At 36.4% G+C, this 25,000-nt stretch overlaps 1 protein-coding gene across 3 annotated transcripts in view; it reads left to right on the top strand.

The window, feature by feature from the left end:
• The window catches only part of LOC135200070 (protein glass-like), a 1,678,662-nt gene that overhangs the window by 492,779 nt on the left and 1,160,883 nt on the right, over positions 1-25,000 (top strand). For all 3 annotated transcript variants that reach the window (XM_064228352.1, XM_064228351.1, XM_064228350.1), the window contains one exon: positions 9,604-9,672. The gene's annotated coding sequence lies outside the window, so the exon portion shown is untranslated. The remainder of the gene's footprint in view (positions 1-9,603; positions 9,673-25,000) is intronic.

The raw sequence follows: 25,000 nt of genomic DNA, 5'->3' as shown, positions 1-25,000 counted from the left end.
CCTACCACTTTTCATGGCAATCACTCCAAAACACCAATACAAGTCAACTTCTTTCATTCTACCACTTTTCCATCATAGGTATTGTTATTATCATCCCATTTTCCTAGCTTCCATTTATACTGATAACCTTACATTTGCTCATATATCTTCTTAGCTTCCTCGTCTTGCAAAACTTTAAACTTTCTTACTAATTACTGCTTTTGCTCTCAACAATCCTCAATTAGCAGATTCATCTGTAAGCATCAGCTGTTCCACGTACTGTACTTGACTTATCTGCATATTTTATACTATCTCCAAGTGTTCACATCATTTCGTATATAAAGAAGTTAAAATGACATGTCAGAGGGAAGTTCCATTGTAGGCCATAGGGGCTCTGGCCAAAGCCAAATAAGGCAGTCGTGGGAAGCGCTATGGCAGAATGCTCAATTTTTCACAACGAATAACATTCCTGCAATAGTTTTTGTCTTTTATTCTTAGTTCCATTTTCAAGTTTTGGTTTGTGCAACTGCCCTAGCCCATATATAAAATTTTAGTGAAGTTGTAAAACTAATGTTGCCACCATGATAACCATGAAGTAACGGCTAAGACAGCTGCCTTCAGAAGTAAAAATTGAGGACAAGATAAGGTAGGGAACTTGAGAAGGGTTCTCCTAAAATAATATATGGCAGAAGTGCATCAGTATTCAAAGAGAGTTTCCTGTGGACACCCTGGACAGATACTGAGAAACTGCTCATCACGTAGAGAAGGAATTTGCTGAGAGCCTACATTTCCAGAGCAAGAAAAAATTACCCTTTGAAATTGTTCTTCATCACTAGCAGGAAACAAGGCATCATTTTGAGTATGTTGGGTGAAGACATACTTCTGGCAGAAGGATATTTAATTAAAAAGCCTTCAAGACTGACTGGACCAAAAGGAGCCAATCAACTGAAACTATGTGCAGATAGCCCAATTTATCTTGACTTAATATAATTTTTATATCAGTCTTAAATTTTTATTTTAAATTAAATTACTTTTACCTTGGACATTTTTCATCAGACTTGATGTACTAATTTTATCATTGCAGAATTATTATCACGAATTAATATTGCCCAGGGTTAGCCTTCAGATAATACCTGAAACATCTTTCATAAGAATATAGGTAAGTGGAGCAGACCGGCATAAATTTTTGTCATTTCCTCCAGAACTTTGGACTAAAGGTTAAGAAAAGGAATAGGAAACTGGTGCAGAGAAAGACTTGACCCGAAAATCTTATTTTCCTCCAGAACTGTAGCGCCTTAAGAATATTAAATAAATATAGCAGCATTTTAGAAATTTTTGTCTTTTCCTTTAGAACTTTAGCTTTGAAGGGAAGAAGTCTTAAAAGAACTTGGAAAAGAGTTATCTTGAAATGATGGATCTCCCGGAAGTGGATCAACCTTCAGTGAAAATTATTTGAAAAAGACTATCCCAAAACATATTTTGCAGTGAAAGGGCATGGATATTTTCCACAGATGTTGAGAAGCTGCTTTATACGTAAAAAAAGGCAATTGAAGTTAGACTACCGTACCTGAAATAGAAAAAAAAACGGCCCCAAAAGACTGCTCGACCACAGTAACATCGGGAACTTAGCAGAGAACTGAGCTGACATAGGTGCGTTTGGTGAAGAAATCCCTACCTACAGGAGAAGGAAATTTCATTACAAGTCTTCAGGACTGGCACGAGCCAAAGTAGCCATTTTTGAGTTTTGTGACATTCGTGTAGACCCATTCTGCTTCAGCTAATTTCTTTGATGATTTTTGCTTTTTTATTCTTAATTTTCTTACTAATTTTTGCTTGAAAATCCAATTTACCTTCATATACTATTTTGTCTCCACTATGAAGTTATTATTTTTTAAAAGACTAGCTGCAACCCTAATCGAAAAAGCAGAATAATACCTGACCAAGGACCCCAAACGAAATAAGACGATAAGTAACAACAATGGCAAATAGCAAAGTAAATAAACCATTAAGCGAGACTCATGACAACCTGCTTATCAGGAAAAGCATTTGCACCAAATTTAAGCCTGAAGCTTGAACTATTCTTGTTGGAACTTTGGACTCGTGTCTTACTGCTGAGAAACATCTAAAGCAACTATCAGCAAATGCCGCACGGAAGTTAGGTACTGGACGCAAGGCCCCATATATTCATAAATCGGATAAAATCAGTGCAGCCTGTTTTATGTCATTTTTCCTTCCTTTACTAGAATACTGTTTTCTATTGTGGATGTCTGCTTCTGCCAGAGATTTATCTTCCAGATAGAGTTGTTCGTGGTGATAGGTTTCTGTTTCCTAACTAGCGGTTATGATTTGGGCCATTATCGGATAGTCTTGTTTGTCAGTTTTTCAAAAGTTGTATTTTAACAGAGATCTTTCACATTCACAATTGATACCCGATCTTCTTTTCCTGCTGAGAGCGACCTGATAATGATGAACAGCAGAACCAATATGTAGTAAATATACCGCGAGATCGAACTTCACAGTTGCAGAGGTCCTTTATTCCTCACACCGTTGGACTGTGGAACAGTCTCCCTTAGGACCTTGTATGCTTGGAACTTCCAATGTACTATAGACAAGAAAAGTGAAGATACAGTTTTCATTAGCTATGTTCAGGAGATTTCCCACTTGTTTTTACTGAAAAGACACAACCTCGCTAAATTTACTCTAGAATATGAAAATATATTGTAAATTATATCATATAAGTTGAAACTGCAAATCAAAACCGTTCAGATATAAAAAAAAAAACACGATATATGTCCGAAGTAACTGGAATTTCTCAGATGGCTTCGTTCATAGAGATATGGTAGATAGAATGTGAATTTCTGACTGTAGTAGGTACTATGTATCACGACGACAATATTTACTCGTTTTCCTTCATGAACGGGAATATTATTGCATCATCATAAGTGGTGAATGTAATTATTTGAGTTTCTACAAATTTACGTTTGTATTCCAAAGCGTTTAAAGTTAGCTGACGTCTTTGGCAGTCAATGTTGCGACGGCTAAGGTAGGTTGAGCAAATCTAGTTGCATCCGCAATAGCGTTTTCTATGATGTGAGGAGGAGCCCTAGAACCTCGAGCGGGAAAGCGCACGTCACTGGATACTGGCTTGCGTAACGGATTTCACACTTTGATTACTTTGACGTTGACATGGATCGAATGCTAGTGGCTGTTTATAAAACTATTGTCTTTAAAAATAAATCTTTATCATGGTTAAAGTAGCATGTCAGCTCAAAGATTTTCTAGCTATGCTCCCATTACAAAGCAGTTCGTAGTTACCCTACATGACTGCATTACTTTGCGCGATGCTGAAAGATCTCCCAACACATCAGCATTTTTTGCACGATATAAAACTTTAATTGTCTGTGCAATACATATTAAGTTATTTGTGGTAATAAATATTTTTACTTACAGCTTTTTTCGTGGATGAAAACCGATTTTCAAAAGTACAGACTATATCAAGAGAGCAAGAATGACCGCAGCCTGTTTTTGAAATTTTCCACCTCTTTTAACAATCTTTGAATGTTACGGCAACTGTCGAATGAAATAAAGATTAGGGTATGGATTTCTTAGAGAATTAACTTGAATACTATGGTCCTTCAAATTTTGTCTAGCAGGTATCTGTGCACCGACTCACTGCTCTATCTTCTGCATTTCCTCATCACAAGTCCGTCACCAATACTAAAATTCTCTCTCTCTCTCTCTCTCTCTCTCTCTCTCTCTCTCTCTCTCTCTCTCTCTCACTTCTAAAACATACTTTGAAAATATATATCATCACTCAATCTCCCAAAGAAAATATAATGAGATTAAGTAGTTATAAATAGGCCTATGCTTTCGTAAGCAGATCCGTCTTCAATTACACATGAATTTTACGTCAATTTAGGTTTCACAGTAAGTTTTAAAAAAGGATAATCGATATTCTGCTCTGAACTGACGTTACCAAACCAACATAAACGAATAATATAAAGCCTGTTACTACATTCAAGTAGAAATGATTATACGACTTCTACAGAATCTTCATGGTGTAAAGTTAATGGAACTCTAAAAAGCAACAAACGCAATGATTTTGAAGCTCCGCCCCGTTTCTGGAGTTGCCATTATTGAGCAATATGTGTCCGAAGATTTAAGAAAACTGTATCTTCACTATTCTTGCCGACTGTATACAAGCAAAGATGCAACGCTAATGAACATTAAACAATTCTCCCCGCATTTTAATAATTTACTTACATTTTTATCTATTTATTAATTTGTAAATTTACTTTTCTTTTCTCATAAAAGATTTTTTCTTTCTGTATATTGTTGTTATTTCTTTCAAATGAACACCATAGTCGTTGGAAGCTTAATTTCAAGTCAGTGGCTCCTGTGGCCTTGTTCCATATGAATAGGGATCATGCTCTGAATAATAATAATGATAATAATAATAATAATAATAATAATAATAACTGTCCCCACTACTCTTCGTAGTAGCCATGATTCCTATGACAAAAGTACTGAAGAAGATGAATGCTGGGTACCAACTCAAGGAAAGAGGCAACAGAATTATCCATCTGATTTTCATGGACAACATCAAGCTGTATGATAATAGCATCAAGGAAATAGATACCCTAATCCAGACTGTAAGGACATCAGCATGGAGTTTGGAATAGAAAAATGTGCCTTGGCCAACATACAAAAGGGCAAAGTAACAAGAACTGTAGGGATAAAGCTACCAGATGGGAACAACATCAAAGGCAGGATACAAATACCTGGGAATAATGGAAGGGGAGGATATAAAACACCAAAAGATGAAGGACACTATCAGGAAAGAATACATGCAGAGACTTAAGGCGATACTCAAGTCAACACTCATCGCTGGAAATGTGATACAATCCATAAACACATGGGCAGTATCAGTAATCACATATAACGCAGGAATAGTGGAATGGACGAAGGCAGAACTACGCAGCATAGACCAGAAAACTAGGAAACATATGACAATACACAAAGCACTACACCCAAGAGCAAATACGGACAGACTATTACATAACACGAAAGGAAGGAGGGAGAGGACTACCAAGCATAGAGGACTGCGTCATCATCGAGAACAGAGCACTGAAAACCAGTGAGAACGAGTGGCACAAGAGTGCATGGAAGAAGGACTGATAATAGTAGAGGAAGACCCAGAAATATACAGAGACAGGAGACTGACAAACAGAACAGAGGAATGGCACAACAAACCAATGCACGGACAATACAAGAGACAGACTAAAGAACTGGCCAGCGATGAAACATGGGAATGCCTACAGAGGGGAGAGCTCAAGAAGGAAACAGAAGGAATGATAACAGCGGCACAAGATCAGGCCCTAAGGACCGGATGTTCAAAGAACTATAGGTGGGAATAACATCTCACCCATTGGCAGGGAGTGCAATGTGAAAAAGGAGACTATAAACCACATAGGAAGCGAATGTCCGGCATTTTCACTTAACCAGTTTAAAAAGAGGCATGATTCATTGGCAAAAGCCTTCCACTGGAGCCTGTGCAAGAAACATAAGCTACCTTGCAGTAATAAATGGTACGAACACCAACCTGAAGGAGTGTAGAAAACGATCAGGCAAAGATCCTCTGTGACTATGGTATCAGAATAGATAGGGTGATACGTGCAAATAGACCAGACGTGACGTTGATCGACAAAATCAAGAAGAAAGGATCACTCATTGATGTCGCAATACCATGGAACACCAGGGTTAAAGAGAAAGAAAGGGATAAAATCGTTAAGTATCAAGACCTGAAAATAGAAATAAGAAGGATATGGGATATGCCAGTGGAAATTGTACCCATAATCATAGGAACACTAGGCACGATCCCAAGATCCCTGAAAAGGAATCTGGTAAAAATAGAGGCCGAAGTAGCTCCAGGACTCATGCAGAAGAGTGAGCTCATAAAAACAGCTCGCATAGTAAGAAAAGTGACGGACTCGTAAGGAGGCAGGATGCAACCCGGAACCCCACACTATAAATACCACCCAGTCGAATTGGAGGACTATGATTGACCAAAATAAATAAATAAATAAACAGAATTAATAATAATAATAATAATTTGAACTACAGGTATAGGAAGATCAATCCATACTATAGAACAACAGGAATAAAACTTCTAGAAAGATGTGTGGTTCTGAACCGAACCTCACAGAAGAAAAAGAAAGACTGTTAGAATTACCTGCATATCTAATATTGTATGGTGGATGGCATAATTTGGGAAGATCTAAAACCAATGAATGAGCAGAAATATGAACTATCTTATGCAGCATGCACCAAACATTACTGTCAAGAAAAGTAGCCTTGTGGATGAAACAGGCAATAGAAATTGGAGAAATGTTGCTTTGAAATAATGGATGTCACAATTGCGTCAGAGTAAACTTGCTCGTGAGAAGGCTAAAATTTGATTTCCGATGAGTAAGATCAAGTGTTTATTTTCGCCTACTCGGGGAGTAAGCCTACAAACTACTTTGTTGTTTTTCTTGTTGGGTGGTAGGAAAGGTCTATGGAAGAGCCTTAAAAGGTCTGAAAAAGGCGTTTCGCGTTGCGTTAAAGATACAGGAATTTTAGGATAGGATATATATATGATTTATTTATTAGAATGAAAATGTAGAATATAAATAATGTGCATGTTAAATAGAGAAATTATTGCTAACAAAATATAACATGTTTATTTTAATTTTCGTTGGTGAAACGAGGCTCTTTTTGACTGTAGATTTGGTGTTCTGAATTTAGGCTATGTTTCTGTTCCATTATTTTGTTTCCATTTATAACTGAGAATATATGAATGTGTTTAATTTGTGTCATTTTTATTTGATCCTTGTTGTTAGTATAAGCAGTACTAAGTGCGAGTATTAATTGCGAAGACCACTTCAAGTTAAGTTAGAAATATAATGCTTACAAATTAGGCATGAGGGGAAAATCTTGCACGCATCCCTAGTAAGCTGAAGATCACATAACTTTTTTTTCTTTTATTAGTCATTCATAATACCTCTAAGGCATTGGACCATCTGGAATAAGTCTCTGTTAATCAGCCTTCCTAGTTCAGTTTTTCTAGAGCACAGTTTCTGCCTATTTCCTTGTCAACTTCCATATTTAGTTGTTCGATTTTGTTTTATGAAATACAAATAACTCTTTCATTTGTAGTACCTCATATTTTTTCTGCTTACTTTTGGTTTGTTTTGGAGAAATAACCTGGTTCAAATTTATTTTAAAAGCTTTACGTTCCGACAATAACATTTTTCTTCAATTCAGCTGTAGAAATTCTGCTTTGGAATTAACTCCCTATCAGAATTATTTCTTTTATATAGCTGTTTGAATTCAGAGACAAATAGGTCAGGTAAAACACCAATTTTAATGTAGCGGGGAGACAGTTCCAAACCTTGACAGCATAGGTTCATACTGCCACCTTCTCGACAGGCCTGAATCAAAAGGTAACCAATGATCTTGTCTTTGTCTGGTCTGTAGATTCTCTTCCTATTCATCAGATCGTGTCATTTTCCTTTTCGTGCGAGTAGCACAGGTCATTGATCGCCTGGGGTTAAGGGGACTCGAACCACGACTTTTCGTTCCCTAGGACTTCTGCATGGTCACTATTTCAGCATATGATTGATTATTTGGATTTCTCTCACAACTTCTGTTCCTTTGTGAGTCTGTAGTTCTTCAATTTTCAGTTAATTCCTTTGGCTTACACTGGGTTTTTAGTTAACTTTTTCATTTGTTTCCATTCACCTTACATTAAAAATGGGTACTGGAATGTTTGTCTATCGGGTTTTGTATTGATATTTTCTATTTATCTTCCTTTGCAATGTTAGAATGAATTGTACATATTGCTGATGTAACCAATAACGTTTCACACAAGAGGAAGCCAAGCAGCACAGGTTACGATCTCAGTGCTTATGTATGTTCAGATGAGGACATAAAAAAACAGCGTTACTAAATGAACTGTCCTTCGTTCATCTAACAGCAAACAAAATTAAGATAACCACTTTAAGGAAAAAATAAACAATGCTTTTATTTCATACGCATAATGACGGCATTACATTGTTAAACAAAATATTTTTTGCAAGTTACACATTCCATCAAAATTTACTCATACAAGCCGATGACTCCATGGTGACAAAGCATTCCAGCCCACATGGTATCTTGTATGTTCTGAATATTTGCTAAGAGGCTCCCAGCGTGCCGTGGATTTATTTTAGCCGGACGGTACAGCAAGCAACGATGTTATTTTAAATATCTTATTGGAAAAAAACAATTATGCCCAAGCAGCTACTGGCTCATGAAAGATTCCGTCACTGGAAGGTAAAAGGATTAAACATAAATGCGAAGTCCCATTAAATATTAAAGCAGACAACGAAACGTCGATATTAAGAGCCATACTTTCCATTATGGTAACATCTATCTTTGGCGGATGAACGCTCCAAGGGACATGACTTCTTGATGAAGTAGAAAGCTGCTGCAGGATGATCAAGGATTGGTTTGACCTTGCTGACCATCCCGGTGATTACTTCGGTTGCCCTTATTGATTAACTACTCAAATTAAAAGATTATGTTGCAGTAAGGTACATATTACATGCTACAACAGATCTGCTCAAAAAAACAGTTAGTTTGCTATATATTAGGTTATTTTACCAACACCCAAAACTAGGAAAATATGCTGTATTAAGCGAAATTCATTTAACTCTCCCGATTCTCTAGAAATATATATCGCAATAATGGTTACACTTTATGCATAAAACTATTTATGTATATATATATATATATATATATATATATACATATATATATATGTGCTATGTATATAGATACTATATATATATATATATATATATATATATATATATATATATATATATATATATATATATATATATCGCTTAGATGACAATTATTGTCGTGGCACATCATATCATCATTGTTTAACTGTTTAAGAATAAGACACATTAAACAAATATTAATGAGAAAAGAATCAAGGATTATTAAAGTATATTTATGATAATCATATCGCACTTTTGAGGATAAAAAATAGTTTTACAGAGAAATTTAAACGTTGATATGAAATTAGGTGCCTAAGATAACCTGTTCTCCATAATTATTTGACTCTATTTCCTTATTAATGAAATGCCAGACAACTTTAGTGTTTCTACCAACTGGGCATTTAATGTATTAAAGCATGTCAATTCCTGGTTATCAATTACCTCCTGTAAGACCAAGGATGCCCTAATTACTGAAATACTCAAGAGGTTGGGGAACTAATAAATACGTTCCGGTTTGAAAATAAAAATATTACGCCAAATGGTTCCATCTTCAATAGTATGCGAATGAATATTATCCCCTATGGCATTTCCGTGACTTATATTTCAAGAGAGATTTGCTTCCAAAATGGGAATTGTCTTTAGTTATTTATTATTTATTGTTCATCTTTGTTAATTAAGGAATGATCAGATAGCAAAGGTAAACAAAGTAAAAAGTATATCAAACACGGGATTTGGTTTCCCCCAGTTATTCTTTGTTTTACTTTGATACGTTCCAGTTATGTCGGTTCATAATAATTTCCTTCTCGTATTTCAGAACTTGCGGTGATGGCTTAACAATCTTTGTGATAGAAGAATTCTGGGGGAACACATCTGAATTAGAATGGTAAGTAATATTCCTCTTCTCATCGGGGTTAATAAAGCCTTAATTCTAATATTCTGACACAATGGTATTCTAATACAATGGTACCTTACCCATGCCATCAGAAGAACTTGAAATAATTTTGATGATTTTGAACTCTTGGATATTTATTAGTGTATTGATTATGGTAAAAAATGAAAGGGTTAAGAGGTACATCAAGAATCAAATATGTAGGTGATTACTTCATGTTTGCAATACTTCATCATTTATTTCATAAGATATGATTTCACTTATTTTGATAGATAAATAACAAGATCGCGACAGTTATTACCCTAAAGTTTGAAGAATTTTACTCAGTCATCTGACTACAAGAAGAGCAGTCCACTTAGGAGGAAAATATTGTTCTTATATGAATACCTGCTTGTAATATAACAGCATTCGATGACTTTGTCCTATGTACCCTGGAATCATGAAAACCGACATGATGTGCATCAGTAAGATGGCTAAAGTAATTTGAGCAACCAGAAGTCCCACAAGGAGCGAGAATTTTGCATTAAGCGGTAAAACAAAACTGGTAATTTGCAAGAGGATATATCTGTAACTACGTCACAAATTATTGACCCCCCCCCCCTCTTTTTTTTTTTACTTTCTGTATATACTAGGAACACGGCAATAAAAAAAAAATAAGATATTGAAAGAAATTTTCCCTGCCAGAGTAGCAACATTGTTTATAAAACCCCATGTATGGACTATGATTCATTTAAATTAGTCCCGACAAGTAAGGAATTAATTATCAGAACTGAATCAACATGAATATTCAGTTAGCACTGGTCAAAAGATTAATTCTCTTTTTGCGCATCTACGTGGAAAATCATATAGGATTGATTGGTCCCAAATTAGTATATTAATAAGCTGTTAAAATATGTGTACAGAATATCCAGGAATCTGCATTAATATAGATAACAAAATAAAATAGTATTAGTTTAAGCCCAGGTCTAAGCACTCTTGACCCAATTGTGCAATAGATATTCCAGACAAAGGTTTATTGTTCCATGATGACCTTTTCAATTGGGGATATGTAAAAAAAAAGGGGGGGGAATCATTTGTTATTTCTTACCGAGGAAAGTGCCAAAGAGTAATGAAACCACTGTAATAAAAGAAAACACCTTTTTCTGAAATGCAGATTTCCCATAATAAAGTTTTGCATCGTTGGAAGTCCTAGGGAATTTGTCTTTTTGGAAGCAGATAAACCTTCGGTTACCTTATATCTCTTGGAAACAAAACAAACAAAATGATAGCCAAGTAAAATATCGAAGAGAAGACGACTGGGGTACAAAATCAACAATTTACCAGTCAACTACAGAAAAAACCTATGTATAGTATCACTAAAGGCTAATTTACCGGAAATACACAAATCCTGCATTTTATTCCCTAGTTCCCTACTATTAAACAGTTATTCTCGCGAGAGGCTAAAATTTATTTTCTTCACATGGAAGAATAATTCGGTAAAAAAAAAATGAATATTACCTATTTAGACCTGAGTCTGTAAATCGAAGCATCTCGCAGCCTTCCCTGAAATCGAGAGTCAAAGATGTTTTGCTAACAGTGTCCATAACCACACCGGAACAACTCGCTCATCATCTAATGATGAATATAATAACAATCTCAAAACTTTCGCCAGGTTGTGAAAGGCATCACTTTTCCATTACTGTTAACATACCAATGTTTTAACAGTTTCTGTCTCTAGAAATCAGTTTATACGTAGTTTTTTTCCGGTGCTTGGTCCTACTCCGCTTTCATTCAGCACTTCCCCCTCGTGGGCCTTTAATTTTCCTGCGTGGCTTGGATAGGTCAGGCACAGTGCCAAGCCTTGAATCCTTGAAAAAATGTTTAGCGTTTGTGCATGGAATCAAAGATTAAATTTCTTATCAAACTGAATCCGGGAACATTATTTCTTTCAAGAAAAAGAATCCTAACAATAAATATGATATGATTTAGTAATCGGTGACAGTGCTGATATGATGCTCATGAGTTCACAGATTGGCCAAGTAAGATATAAAAGTTGCTGAAACACTATCCAAGAATACAGAGGGAACACATGAATTTGAATGATTCAAAGTTGTGGGGAAAAAAATCCTATTCTCTTGCTAAAAAAATGTCTTTAAGACCAACCCCTAAAGTAAAACATGCGGTGCTTTAGATTTTGATGATCATATTAAAGGGACATTGATAAGGTAATTTTTATAACTGTAACTGTTAAGCGGAAACCTATAAACAAAAAATGGTAATTATGCAACTGTAAATTTTAAAAAATCCAAAGACATATTTAGGCGGAATCATAGGGATTTATAAGGAAAATGAATCAAAACAGATTTCCTCTGAAAAAGATATCCATCTCTGTTACTGTGAATTCCAGAGTTCAGTGCTTAAATCTTTCGTGAAAACCAGGGTGGAAAAATGGGCGAGAGAAGTGCCAAGGTACTTACACTTGGCGAAGGAAAGAATAAACAAGGAGGGATGCTAAAACACATGAAATATGAAAAGCGCTTTAGGTAGATGGAATAACAGCTCAAATGCTTAGGACGCGTAAGGGGTGTGTTAAGAATAGATTTGGTATGTATGATATGTGAGTGTTCCAGGAGAACAAGGGTTATGCCAGAAGATTTGAGACGTGCAATAATAGTCCCATATATAAGGGGTCATGGGCGTATGCAGAAATGGAAGGACTTTTGGACTGGAACTGGTCATGGAACGGGGAAAGGTGTATGCGATCATTCTACTTGTCCCGAGGAAAGAAAAGAGAGACCTGGATGTTTTGGACCTGGTTGGGGTGTGAAGGGCGAAGCGTGCCCGGCGAAAACATTCTGCATTGTGCAGCACGGGTCCCAGGCAGAACGGGATGCCATAAGGCTTTGGTGGTAGGATTTAAGAATGGTCGTCGGCCACAAAATGAGAAGCTGGTTTAAATTTTGATGTATATCGCTGTCTTTGATTGTGTAATAGTCTGGGAATAAATAAAACCTGCTGAAGGAATCCATACAGTTTTCCTTTCATAATTGCTTATGATCAAGGACAAGAAAATTAAAAAGAACAGTTTTCCTCACATAAAGTTATGGATGTGAGTTAGCATTGCATTTGATGTTTCCTCTCGAGCTGCAATGATATGACAGTACACTTAAAATGGTTTGTGTAGAAAACCGTAAAGACAGGATATTTGTTCAGAACACTATTAATCCAAAAGGAAAATAAATGTTTGCAGTGTTACGTCTTTATAGATGGTGCAGTCAAACCATTACAAGTAATTTTATTAACTGGTTTTAGATCGCAGTATATGTTTTATGTTTAATTAATGGCTAAAATACTTAAACTGATTTATTTGTGTCTTACGGACTGAAATATTGTTTTCAAGTCTGTTTCCATGGTAAATGCAGGGGGAATGTTTTCCGGACTTGTATCCTTTCTCTTGAAAACTAATAGTGGAGTTTTTCAAGTCATGAAAGCTCATGAATGAAGTTAAAATCCAAAGTGCATTTCACGTTGTGGAGAATAAGATTTTTTCAGTGAAGACGGCTGATGTAATTGGCACCCATGATTGTCTGATCTAACCAAGGAAGAGTTAATCCCAGGAGGAGGGGGATGTGTTCTTGAAGGAAAGAGAAAGTGTGACCAAGCACTGAAGGAAGCTATAGACATCTCTTCAGTAAGAGGCTGTTAAAGAATACGGTTACCAGTAATGAGAAACTGCTGTCATTCACTATCGGGCGATTGTTTTAAGATTATTATAAAATTCATCATTAGATAATGAGTGAGTACTCACGTTCTTATGAACACTGTTTGCAAAACATCATTAACTCCCAGGATTCCCGACAAAGATAGTAGAAGCATCTATGGAAATTTTCAAGCATAAATGAGTAATATTCATGTTTTATTGAATTATTCGTCAAAAAAAAAAAAAAAAAAAAAAAAAAAATTGTCACCTACGTACAGCTTACTGTCTGCCAGATCAGAAAAAAGTTATTTAAAATTTTGGAACAAGGCCCGAAAATAATGATTGTTATGGGTTGGGCAATTTGATTTAAGAAAATAAAATTAACAACTATAACAAACTATCCATAAAATGCAAATTATCTCGCCTCGATATGAGTATGGGCTATCCTGCCCATCCAATAATAGCTCAAAAGAGACCCAGCCAATCCAATTAAATCTTTATAAAGTGTTTGATGATTCGCACCTTTACGGTCCGAGATGTCAATCGCTGTCTCCTTTGCCTCGAAAGAGATTGACGACGCACAAAGGTCGCCAGAATAAATCCGTCGCGGAAACCAATTAACGTGACCTACATGGCGACACCTTGGTATAATCCTTATTGAAAATGCTGATCCATCTCTTTTTCCTCTTCGGGTACACCTGCCCATTTGCTGGATTTATATTAACAAGGACTTTGAGGTTTTCTGCTTCTCGTCTATAAGCGACGCTTCTGGTTGAGAGGCAAAGTTCCTATGATTGAGGTATCTGTTGCCTTTTGAATTCAAAAACCCGCCATGCTTTTAGTCAAGAGTTAATTGGTTATCTCATCTCGGGGAAAAATGTTCACGATTTGAGGGGTACTTTGTTTATTGTTTGATAACATTTAATTATTTATTAACCGCAAAATTCCCAGTTAGGGTAAATATATAATTTGTAATCTCAAGAACAGTGTTACAGAAAGTTATATGGTTTATGCCAAGAACACCACTAATGACTCTAAGAGTAATAATATTGACCAAAAGCAACACACGAAGCGCTATAGACATCGTTTTGCCATTTGTGAGGGGTGATAATAAAGGAAAAATCTATAGTTGCGGGAAAAGTCATCCTAGAAAGTTAGAAAGTTTCGCCAAGGAACGTGCCCTATTTTAAAAGAATTCGGCTATCTGTAGTCAGTTTTCAATAGTCTTGTTAAGAACATTATTAATAGACCTCGGCCTCTGATGGCGAGATGTAAATTTGCAATGAACGGGACAAGAAGGCATCAATTTTCAAAAAGTACTGTTTATCAAAATTAAAAGCTGGTTTTAAATAGTTTACACGTACAACATTATTATTACAGAGGAATTACTTTGTAGTTGTGTCAAAATCTCTCTCTCTCTCTCTCTCTCTCTCTCTCTCTCTCTCTCTCTCTCTCTCTCTCTCTCTCTCTCTCTCTCTCTGTCATCCGAAGGTCTTTATCTAGAAATGACTAACCCGAATACGAAAGGGTTTGTTTGTTAACGTAAATATAAATTTGCCGTTTGATTAATCTGTCCCATCACGGTGATTCAACACATCAACGCCTGTATATGATTTATCTGGAAATCAGACCCACATCCAACACATTAATTAAACAAGTAGAGAGAGAGAGAGAGAGAGAGAGAGACATACGCGCGCGTAACAACGCCAAGCACTTCACCGAAGAGATGACTGATTGTATTATTTGGACATAAAGTCTAAAGCCCAGAAGAAATCGCTCCTGAAGCCTCTCCACTTCACCCTCTCGTCCAATAACCATCAAGTCCCATCTGGCCTGAATTAATGACGATCGGTCGATAAAACGATGTTCATTATACGTGCGGGATTCATTATAGGAGATCCGGATCATTACATCGTCCATCCGAGAGTCAGAGAGCGAGGCTTCGACGAATATTCTTAACACAAATCTTCTTAGGATTAATTACAGGACGAGGCAGCACCACCACCAACGCCAGTCCTGGTCGCTGCTGCTGCAGCAGCACCGGCAGCAACAGCAGTAGTAACCCCATCGTCCAGAGAGAAGAGAAGGGTTCTAGTAACAGCCAGCTAACTGTCATTCACACCTGGGCCTCTCTCTCTTCTCTCTCTCTCTCTCTCTCTCTCTCTCTCTCTCTCTCTTCGTTAAGGTCTTTTATCGTAGGGTATATTCCCCTTACAACATAATTTAAAAAAAAAAATGAAAAAGTAAACAACCGGACAAAAACTTCTCAGATTTACAAATTGAGTATCTATTATCGAGATCAAGATTTTGTGATCAGTTTCCAGTCTCCTAAATGAACTCGACTCCAGTCTTCTTGGAAAACATTGTTGTTATCCATTGCAAGACGACTTAAGTCTGGTCGCGAGAAGTCCCAGTCCAAATGGGTAAATCCCACTGACTAGAACATTGAAGGGAAGTAAACTTAGGAAACCATTTTCAGTATTTTTCAGTATTCACATTCACCAGAATCAGATTCCACACTGCAACTCGTGTATCTGACGGTAACAAGCCAGGCCATTCAGCATTATGGAGACTCCTAATCGCTACGGGATCACTGGGATTTCCTCTCTGCGAAACAATGACTCTTAACCAAAAAATGGCAGATGATCCTTTCCAACAAGGTCATCCTTACGTTCAAAAAAATCCAAGAGCATTCTCCCTGTTTGAATGAAACTAGCGTTCATTAATTTTATCTTTCCTATGTGAAACCATAACGCTAAAGGAGAGGAGCAAACGACGGTTCTCTCTCTCTCTCTCTCTCTCTCTCTCTCTCTCTCTCTCTCTCTCTCTCTCTCTCTCAGTTAAGTAATCGACGGTCTTGATGATGCAACAGGTTTTACTTCAAATTCGGTCGTAGCCGTTTTTCTGTTAATGATCTTTATTATCAGCTGTACATTTACTTAGCGCCAAAGTCCATTCTGTCGTTTAATTTTAGCAGCCACGTTAACTGCTTCTAATGCTAATTAATATCTATTTACAAATTCTTTATTTCAGGAGGGAGGGTCCTTTTACAATTACGTTTAATTATATGACATTTTGAGTTTCATCCGACTCTGGTAACTTCAGCTCTTGGCTTCTCATTTTATGATAAATCACATCGAAACAATAAAGTGGCAAGGAAATGCGGATCCTACACACAAGAGTTGGTAAATAAATGTAACAAACTAGGATCAGGTACTGGTATGTAAAGCTTAAATGCGCTTAAAAAAGAAAGGCAGTGGTGTCTCTTGTACAATATTAAGGGTGAGGCATTTGTATGAACAAATATCGTTGCTGTTTTCAAGTTTGCTGATGTAATTAAGACCGTGATTTCCCATTTAGTCTTTTTTTCAATAGGCTACGAAACTGTAGAAGAGAAGACGCTATCTTACTTATTCTAGCAACAACAAAATATATTGGAACTGATTATTATATTCCTACAAGCTTTCAACAAGCTATTGAAGTTGCTTTTGAATATTGCAAGTTACATAAAGGGTTTTGTTTCACTGATAACATGGGGACGGTAGCCATGGATAAAATATTGGGATCCAGAAAATAATAGATAATGGTTAGTAGAATTTGTTTAACAGTATATTGTTTCTTATCGAGGAAGTTATGAGAGCAACGGGAGGGGGTGGGGGGCAGGGTCCCTTTAGCTGTTTTTAGGCAATTCACACAGCAAGCACTGCAAACAGTTATTTGTCTTGAAGTCTTAAATTACTTAATGTCAACACTTCGCTTTCATAAACGCAATTGGTCTGGCATGAATTTAGCAGTTTTGAATACATTTATTATTTTCTGTGTACATTTCTATAGAGATTTAAATTATTAATGTAATAATCCCGCTAATCTAGGTTTCCAAAAATAAGCTTCAGTGACCAAATAATAAAACAGCCAGTAGAAGAATATTAGTTCAAATACTAAGTTTGTCCTTTATTGTCAGCAATCTTTTTTATTTATTTTTTTACTTTATTTATTTGTTTATTTATTTTTTTCTATGTTGTTCATTCATTAATACTTAAATAGTCTGGCTTCATCTTACAATTTCTTTCATTGTTGTGTTAAAATCACCGTTCAGTTACCGTTGCTTTAATCTGTAATGCATTTTTTTTCTCCAATCTTTCCTGGATCTTGCGATTTCTCTTATCACTGCGATACGCAAATACTCCACATCCCAATTCAAGTCATCTTAAGAAGATCCCAACACCCGTGACACCGACTCAACAGGCGTGGGCAAACAATGTCGCTGGTCAAACAAGGGTGTGAGTCGGGCGGTGTTTTGTCTCCCCGCAGCTGATCCGTACGGTAAGATCTTGGTTATATAGATGCGAACTGATCTTTTAGCAATCTTGGACGGTAACTGGGGAATGAAGGATAATCACAGTCGCCGTCTTTGTTTATCCGTCCAGGGAATAACGAATGACAGAAACCCAAGTCATTTGAGGGGTAGTAAATGCGTAAGACGCCATGCCAGCACAGAAAATTGAGTTATAAATTTTACATTTCTAGACAGAACTCTGGTAGGGCCGTTCAAAATGAAAAGCTAGTTGCCACAACAAGACAGACAGCAAAATATATTAATAAAGCTGTAATGCTTATAATTGATAGGGTTATTCTTCTGTCGTGAATAAAAAGGAAACATTTGAGAAAGTTTCTGCTTCCTAATCATATGGTTCGTGGATATTACTTTTGTGTATCTCCATACATTATTTCTTTAATTCAAGAGTTGTCCTATTGTTACGTAAAGTTAAAATCTACAATGTTCTCTTCATGACCAACAGAAATGGAAGTTACATGTACCGGAAAAACTGTAAAAAGTATTGTTAATAGGGACTTTCTGTAACCCCTTTACTAATGCTGGCATATTTAAGGAGAAATTATGCCGAAGTTACAGGGGAACCCTCTCTCTCTCTCTCTCTCTCTCTCTCTCTCTCTCTCTCTCTATCTCGCAATCCTATCGTCTCTCTCTCTCTCTCTCTCTCTCTCTCTCTCTCTCTCTCTCTCTCTCTCTCGTTTACCTTTTGACACTGTCAAGTTTTATTTTTCTAACGTATTCACTCACTGATTTCACAGCCAACTTTTTTCATTCATTTCTTTACATTCCCGTTTCAGCACCACATAATCAGAAACCTAGAAAAATGGAAAATGTCCCTTCCTATTGAACGTCAAATATCACCTAAGGGCAGAAATAAACGACACTGCAATCGTATTCTTTATCTTGTGCTTGTTGACATTACTGGCAGAACACCAGCTCCATTTTTGCCACAAAAATGTACGGTTGTTCTTTTATTTGTTCAATTGTTTTTGAACAGAAGAATCTTTCTACTGATGAATATTGCTTTGAGTTCAAGTCCTTGTCTGTTGTTTTTAGGGGGAATTCATAACAGAGCTATAAATTATCGTGATTTCCTTTACTACTATTTGTGCTTTACTTGAAGGCTGTAGAATGCTTCTCTTTAATAAAAAAAAAATATATGTTATACAAAAGCCTTGTTGCCATATATAGTGTAGCAATATATATCGGTTCCAGCTGAATTTTGTTTTAGTGAGAGTTCAGAAATCGAATACTGTATATGTAATGAAATCACGTTTTGGAACCCTAAACGATATCTATTTATCTTTACAACAAACACGTTCAGGTTTCAGCTATATACCAAAGTTGTGTTTATCAATTCCATGTTCAAAAAAAGTAGGTTTCTTTGTTTTAAAATGGCGCATGCATTTGTAACAGAACCCTCATTTTTGCCTAATATTTGTACCATATGCAGGTGAACCCTCATTTTTGCATAATATTTGTACCATATGAGGGTAAGAAAATCTGCAGAACTCACGTAACAAAACGTCAAAGAGAGGAAAAGAAAATGACAATAATTCATATGTTCTTCCCGAAATTATGAAAACGTGACTCCAAATATTATATGGAGAAAAAAATGTTTATACCAAATTAGGTATCATGGCAGATATCTATCTAGCATTGTTTACATCCATTGGAATGACTGAGGTTAATGCTTATTTATGAATATCCTGTTGGCATCTCCAATATGTGGGTCATGGTCCAAATTCCTGTTATTGTCCTGTTTTCTAGTTAGTTTGTGTTTGTATTTATCATTTCTAAATTCTCTCTCTCTCTCTCTCTCTCTCTCTCTCTCTCTCTCTCTCTCTCTCTCTCTCTCTCTCTCTCTCTCCTCCTCCTCCTCCTCCTCCTCCTCCTCCTCCTCCTCCTCCTCCTTATGCACTGCACTAATAATTTCCTAATTAACTGTTATATTATGAAGGCCTAATTCTCTTGTCCTTTCTTTCACTATACTACTTGAACATTTATTGATTCATTCACTTGATCTAAAAGCGCTATTTCATTCTTGGAATTCTTTCAGTTACCCAGACTAATTTAATATCATTTAAAAAAGTATTTTCTTCCATTTGTTATTAGATCCTCGTCTTCGGATCTAGCTTGTCGATATAGCATGTTGTTTCTTCCTCTCATTAAAGGTTTGTAACAAAGAAGCAGGAAAGTCTGAGTTGAATTTCCTCTGAACTCCCTTCATTATTTTCTCATTTCGTCGAGATATCCTGGTGTCCAGGACTTACTCTTAATGTTGAGGATTTAGCAACGGTTTCTAAAGGTTTCTATCAATTCTTTATTATTACAGAATTTAGTTGTTAACTTCAACTTCATAATGAATAGCCTAGTTAGGATATTGCTGATCAGTTTCTTAAGATAGGTCATTTTGTTTAGATGGAAGGGTATAATATTAAACAAGTTCATGGCATACAACATTTTTCCATGGGTTTTAGCTAATAATTTAAGTTCATTGAAACCTTTAGCGTATAGTTTGATAAATCCAGTTCAGGATACTCGTCCATTATATTAGCTTTTTAGGCCTCACTGTAACCCATTGTCACCCACACAAGAGTCTTGAGGTCTGATGCGGGTTTATGCCTATGCCATCGTTGATCTTAGCGAGTGACCAGCTCAAGCTGCATAGAATAGATCCTGAAAATTGAGCGATTTAAAAGGGTACGTGAGTGTAGAGGAAGGAAGGAAAAGAGCGAGCGTTATGTGCAGCGGAAATAATTGACTGGGGCAGACCCAACTGTTATTATTATAACCACTGGAGAATCGGGTTTAAAAAATATTGTCATTTAATCTGAGTTTCATATATAAATGGCAAGAGACGAAGTTTTCCCTCAAATAGGTGTACATAAGAGCGTGTACATTATGCATACGCGATTTTGTTAATACAGATGCCCACTTTCTTTAGCTATATATAGTATATAAGGTAATTTGTAATATTTTAAAATCTTTTAAATGAAAATTTCGAGGCGTTTTTGAGAACTAGAAGTAGGTTGACGGTCTGAGTGTTGATTTATTGTAAATATTCGTAAGTTGATATTGATATTCTTTACAAAATATAATATATATCACGTTGCTAACTTACTTAATGTCAGCGACCCAGTCATCAGTATTATCTTCGGTAATGAAGATTCGTGTGATAAATTGAAATAATCTGTCTATTTATCCCTCTTCAGTTGACGTTTTAGGTGACGATCAAAAGATGGAAACCTGACCTTGTATTTCAACATTGAATTCATAGCTTAAAAACTAGGGAGTAGGGAACTAACTCTCTCTCTCTCTCTCTCTCTCTCTCTCTCTCTCTCTCTCTCTCTCTCTCTCTCTTCGTTCTCCAGCTCTGATCCAGATCTGATATAAAAAAAAAAAGAACTTTCAATGGGAAACACACTCGTTCGACTGTGAAGAGAATACACTTCACTGTCGTGCAGGCTTAATTAGATCATTTTCACTCAATGCTCTTTTAGAAATTACCGAGGGATGCTCTTTCGGTAGTATATATATGTGTATATATATATATGTATGTATGTATGTATGTACATCTATGCATATATATATATATATATATATATATATATATATATATATATATATATATATGCATGTATATATATGTACGTATATATAATGAGAATGATCATTGTAGTATCAAACGCTGTCTAATGTCATTCTTCTAGAGCGGCATCTTCTTCTTCTTCGCCTTTTACAACCAAAGTCTGTTTCTGCGACGAAATTCTCCTTTGCGAATGTAGATAAGTAAATTCGCTCGAATGGGCCACAAGGAAGCCGAATGAAAATTGATGACGGAGACTTTGACTGGGTGATAAATGGGAAATGTAGGAACTCTGTATTATAACGGAGACAATAGAGGAAATCGGCGTTCGGGGCCCACTGCTGTGCAGTAATTGTGTGTAAGAATGGAAATGGCACAGTGCGTTTTCGAAGTCGTTTTAATATAGTCCAGGCTTACCAGTTTTTATCTTTCCATCGCTTATTGGTTGAATATTGGTTGGCCTTACCAGAGTATATCGAAGTAATGTCTAAATCTCTATCATTATTCAATCTCGACTAAATGTAGTTTAATATGGAAGTTTTTAGTTCTGTGGTTGGCACTCGCAAAATCATTACTTTCGTACTTACCTGTGTGTTAATAATGCGTTGGATTCTTTGCGTATGTATTTTATTTATGTATTGGTCCCTGTATTTTTATTTTATTCCAGGCGTTATAAGGTAAAGTGCAGAGACCTCTTTTTTTAAAATTTTTATTTTATTCTTGGTGTCGAGGTTTTAATAAGGAGCAACTGGTGAGAAAAGATCTGGAAAACGAAATACCATATATAGACTTCAGAGAATCCGTAGATTTGTTTAGGTAAAAGATCTTATTAGTCGCTCTTAACAAGAAGTACTTGGAAATCCACACCTGAGGGCAACTACTGAACGACTCAGCACTTTAATTCTCTTCATTCCTCTACAACAACATCGTATCATTACCCTGAAAAAGATATCTCTCCTCAGTCATCATTAACAATTACTCCGTTACATCACGGGGATTAAATTATACTCGTGCTTCAGGGAACTCATTGCTTCGTTTGATGTTCGTCTTTAGTCTTTAATTGATTAGCTTCAAATAGTGATTTTCATTCGACTGTAGGATGGATCAGTTCCCAGTATGCTTTTTGTTTCATGCATTAGTACACAAGGAAGCATTAAAAAAGTAATGGTCGTGTGTCAGCGTCGGCGATTTGTCCTTACTCAAGATGTAAGTACCCCGATCGAAGGGTATTTCATTTTCCAACAGGTTTCCCCCTCTGCGGAGCATATTGTGTGTTCGTTTGTTCCCCTGAATGTTTATTGGATTTAATGTTGTCATCGGGGTTAATGTCCCTGCGTTCAGCGGTCAATGAAATGATTTTATGCCCTTTATTTACACAACGCTCCCATTGTTCAAGTAGAGGTAGTTGTTTTCACTGTAGACCTTTCAACTGTTGCATAGACCTTCATTGTAGAAAGCTTTGCACTATTTCCTGTGTTTATGTTGTATCGGGAAAATTTTTTATGAATAAATGTCTTGATTTGAAAATCGATCATTCATCTTTTCGAGTAACTTAAGTTCTGGAGCTTCGATTCACAGCAAGCTTGTTCTTCAGTGGAATTAAGAATAGCAATATAGCAACTCATATATAGATGTCGTCTTTATGACAGCCGCTTTCATTATATGATTCACTCTTTCTAGAGCAGTAACATGTAAACAGCGCAAGATAGAAGTATTACGCGGTGATTACTGGGAATTACCAGTTTTCTAACTTATAAATCTCCTGGAATCCTAGTAAGTTAGACAATGCGAAACAATGGATGTCACTGTTTTGACGAAGGATTAACTATCTGTCCTTCCCTTCGGTCAAACTCGAAACCGGAGAGGAGTTGCATCACTTTAGCAAAGCAGCGCTGCGTCTTGGACCATTGAACGGTTCTCTCATCTTTGTTGACATTGTACCTTTGTGATATTGACGGGGATGAACATCACTAGATATGCAAGTTGTCTTACCCTACTTCTTCCAGCAGGATGCCCCGGCAGTCCCCTCCCCTTTACCTTGTTGCCCTTGGGGCACGACGGTGTTAATTGCTCTCTCAAAATGGGCTCTGGGAATCCTGTCATTCTGGCGCTATTTATTTTCCCCGAGTAAATATAGAAAGATGTAGCCTGATTGGTTGCGTAATTGACTGAATATCTATGTTGCCGTTCTGAGACGTGCTGATGTATCGCTGGTGCTACAACCTGTTACCTTCGCCGGGTGGTGACCGGATGCAGTAAGTGTTTTTAGATCTTGGTATATGCCGCAGCAATATTTTTTCTAGATCACAAAGAAATTAACTGTGTCGTTTATAATATGACTACTGCTGTATTTATAGTAATCATTCTTTTTCGGATCAATAATATTGACCAGTCACCCAACGGAAATTTCAAACATAATTTTATCCCCAGTAAATTATCTTATATGACCCATCATCATTTATTATTTTCATTTTAGACGATTATTTTGTCGTAACGTTAGAAAAATTTCAATAAATAATTAAATAATTACTTTTCAGTGTATACGTATGGGTGTTAATACTTAAGGATACACCTAAAATCGTATATCACTGTTGTAGGGACACACGAATGTGCACAGCATACGTGATTGTCACTGTATTTTTTTTTTCAGTCTGCGGTCGTCATTTGCTTTCCAAATCGTCGCCATCCTAGATCCCGGAATGACCAACATATTACCAGGAAAGTGAAAGACTTTCTACTCAAGTAGCTTTGGATCGACGCGTCATGTACTTGTTATTAGTTTGTGTATCAGTACATGTTAACGAACCCCTGATTAATTGTGTACGTAGCATATGTGGCATAAGAAGTGAAAGGGTGGGCAGCGTAGAGATGAGTTGAAGTGATAGAAAAGCTGCCTTATGTGCAAGAGTGTTTGGAGATGGTTTGATCATGTGGAAAGAATGACCGATGATAGTTTTCTGAAAAGTGTACAGTTCGGAAGTGACAGGAGGAAGAACAAGAAAGTGTGTGCGTGTGTGTGTGTGTGAGCGTGTTTTATTTGTATGACGTGTGAGTGCATTGTCGCTGAAACCTCTGTGCGATGATTCGAATCCATCCTACAAGGAAAGATGAAAGCTTCTTCGTTTATTCCCCGGTCGGACATAGGCTGGTTGTGATACGTATATATATATATATATATATATATATATATATATATATATATATATATATATATGTATATATAATATATATATATATATATATATATATATATATGATAATAGTTTATGAAAGTGGCCAATATACCTATTCTGTATCATTATGCATATTATGTATGCTCCCTATAAATGCAAGAGAAATATTTGTGAAATCCCGCATTAAAGTTCTGGGGAAAGTGCAAAGAGAAATCGAAGAATCGAGGATAAAGAACACGATGATTCATTCATGCGGCGGTGCCGGGGCCACGATAAATATGGCGTCCATAAAGATTGCATCGAGAAAGAACATCTCGTGAATTATTCGTCTTTCTCTGGGTCAGTCCACCCGATGCAATTTTCACTTCCTTCAATTTTAGATCGTCAATGAGGTGTTCTTTTCTGTACGGATTAAGATTGTATTAACCTGAATTATTTGACCTTTAATGTTGGGTAATAAGTGAGTTAGAGCTTTTGGCATTTTAATATCATCGCGTTTGTTCTAAATGATTATTAAAATCTGTGCCCGAGGGAGTATGCCTTTGTAG

The sequence above is a fragment of the Macrobrachium nipponense genome, chromosome 26 (assembly GCF_015104395.2).
Source record: "Macrobrachium nipponense isolate FS-2020 chromosome 26, ASM1510439v2, whole genome shotgun sequence".
In the NCBI taxonomy this organism is placed as follows: domain Eukaryota; kingdom Metazoa; phylum Arthropoda; class Malacostraca; order Decapoda; family Palaemonidae; genus Macrobrachium; species Macrobrachium nipponense.
This window is presented reverse-complemented; position numbering and strand designations above follow the sequence as displayed.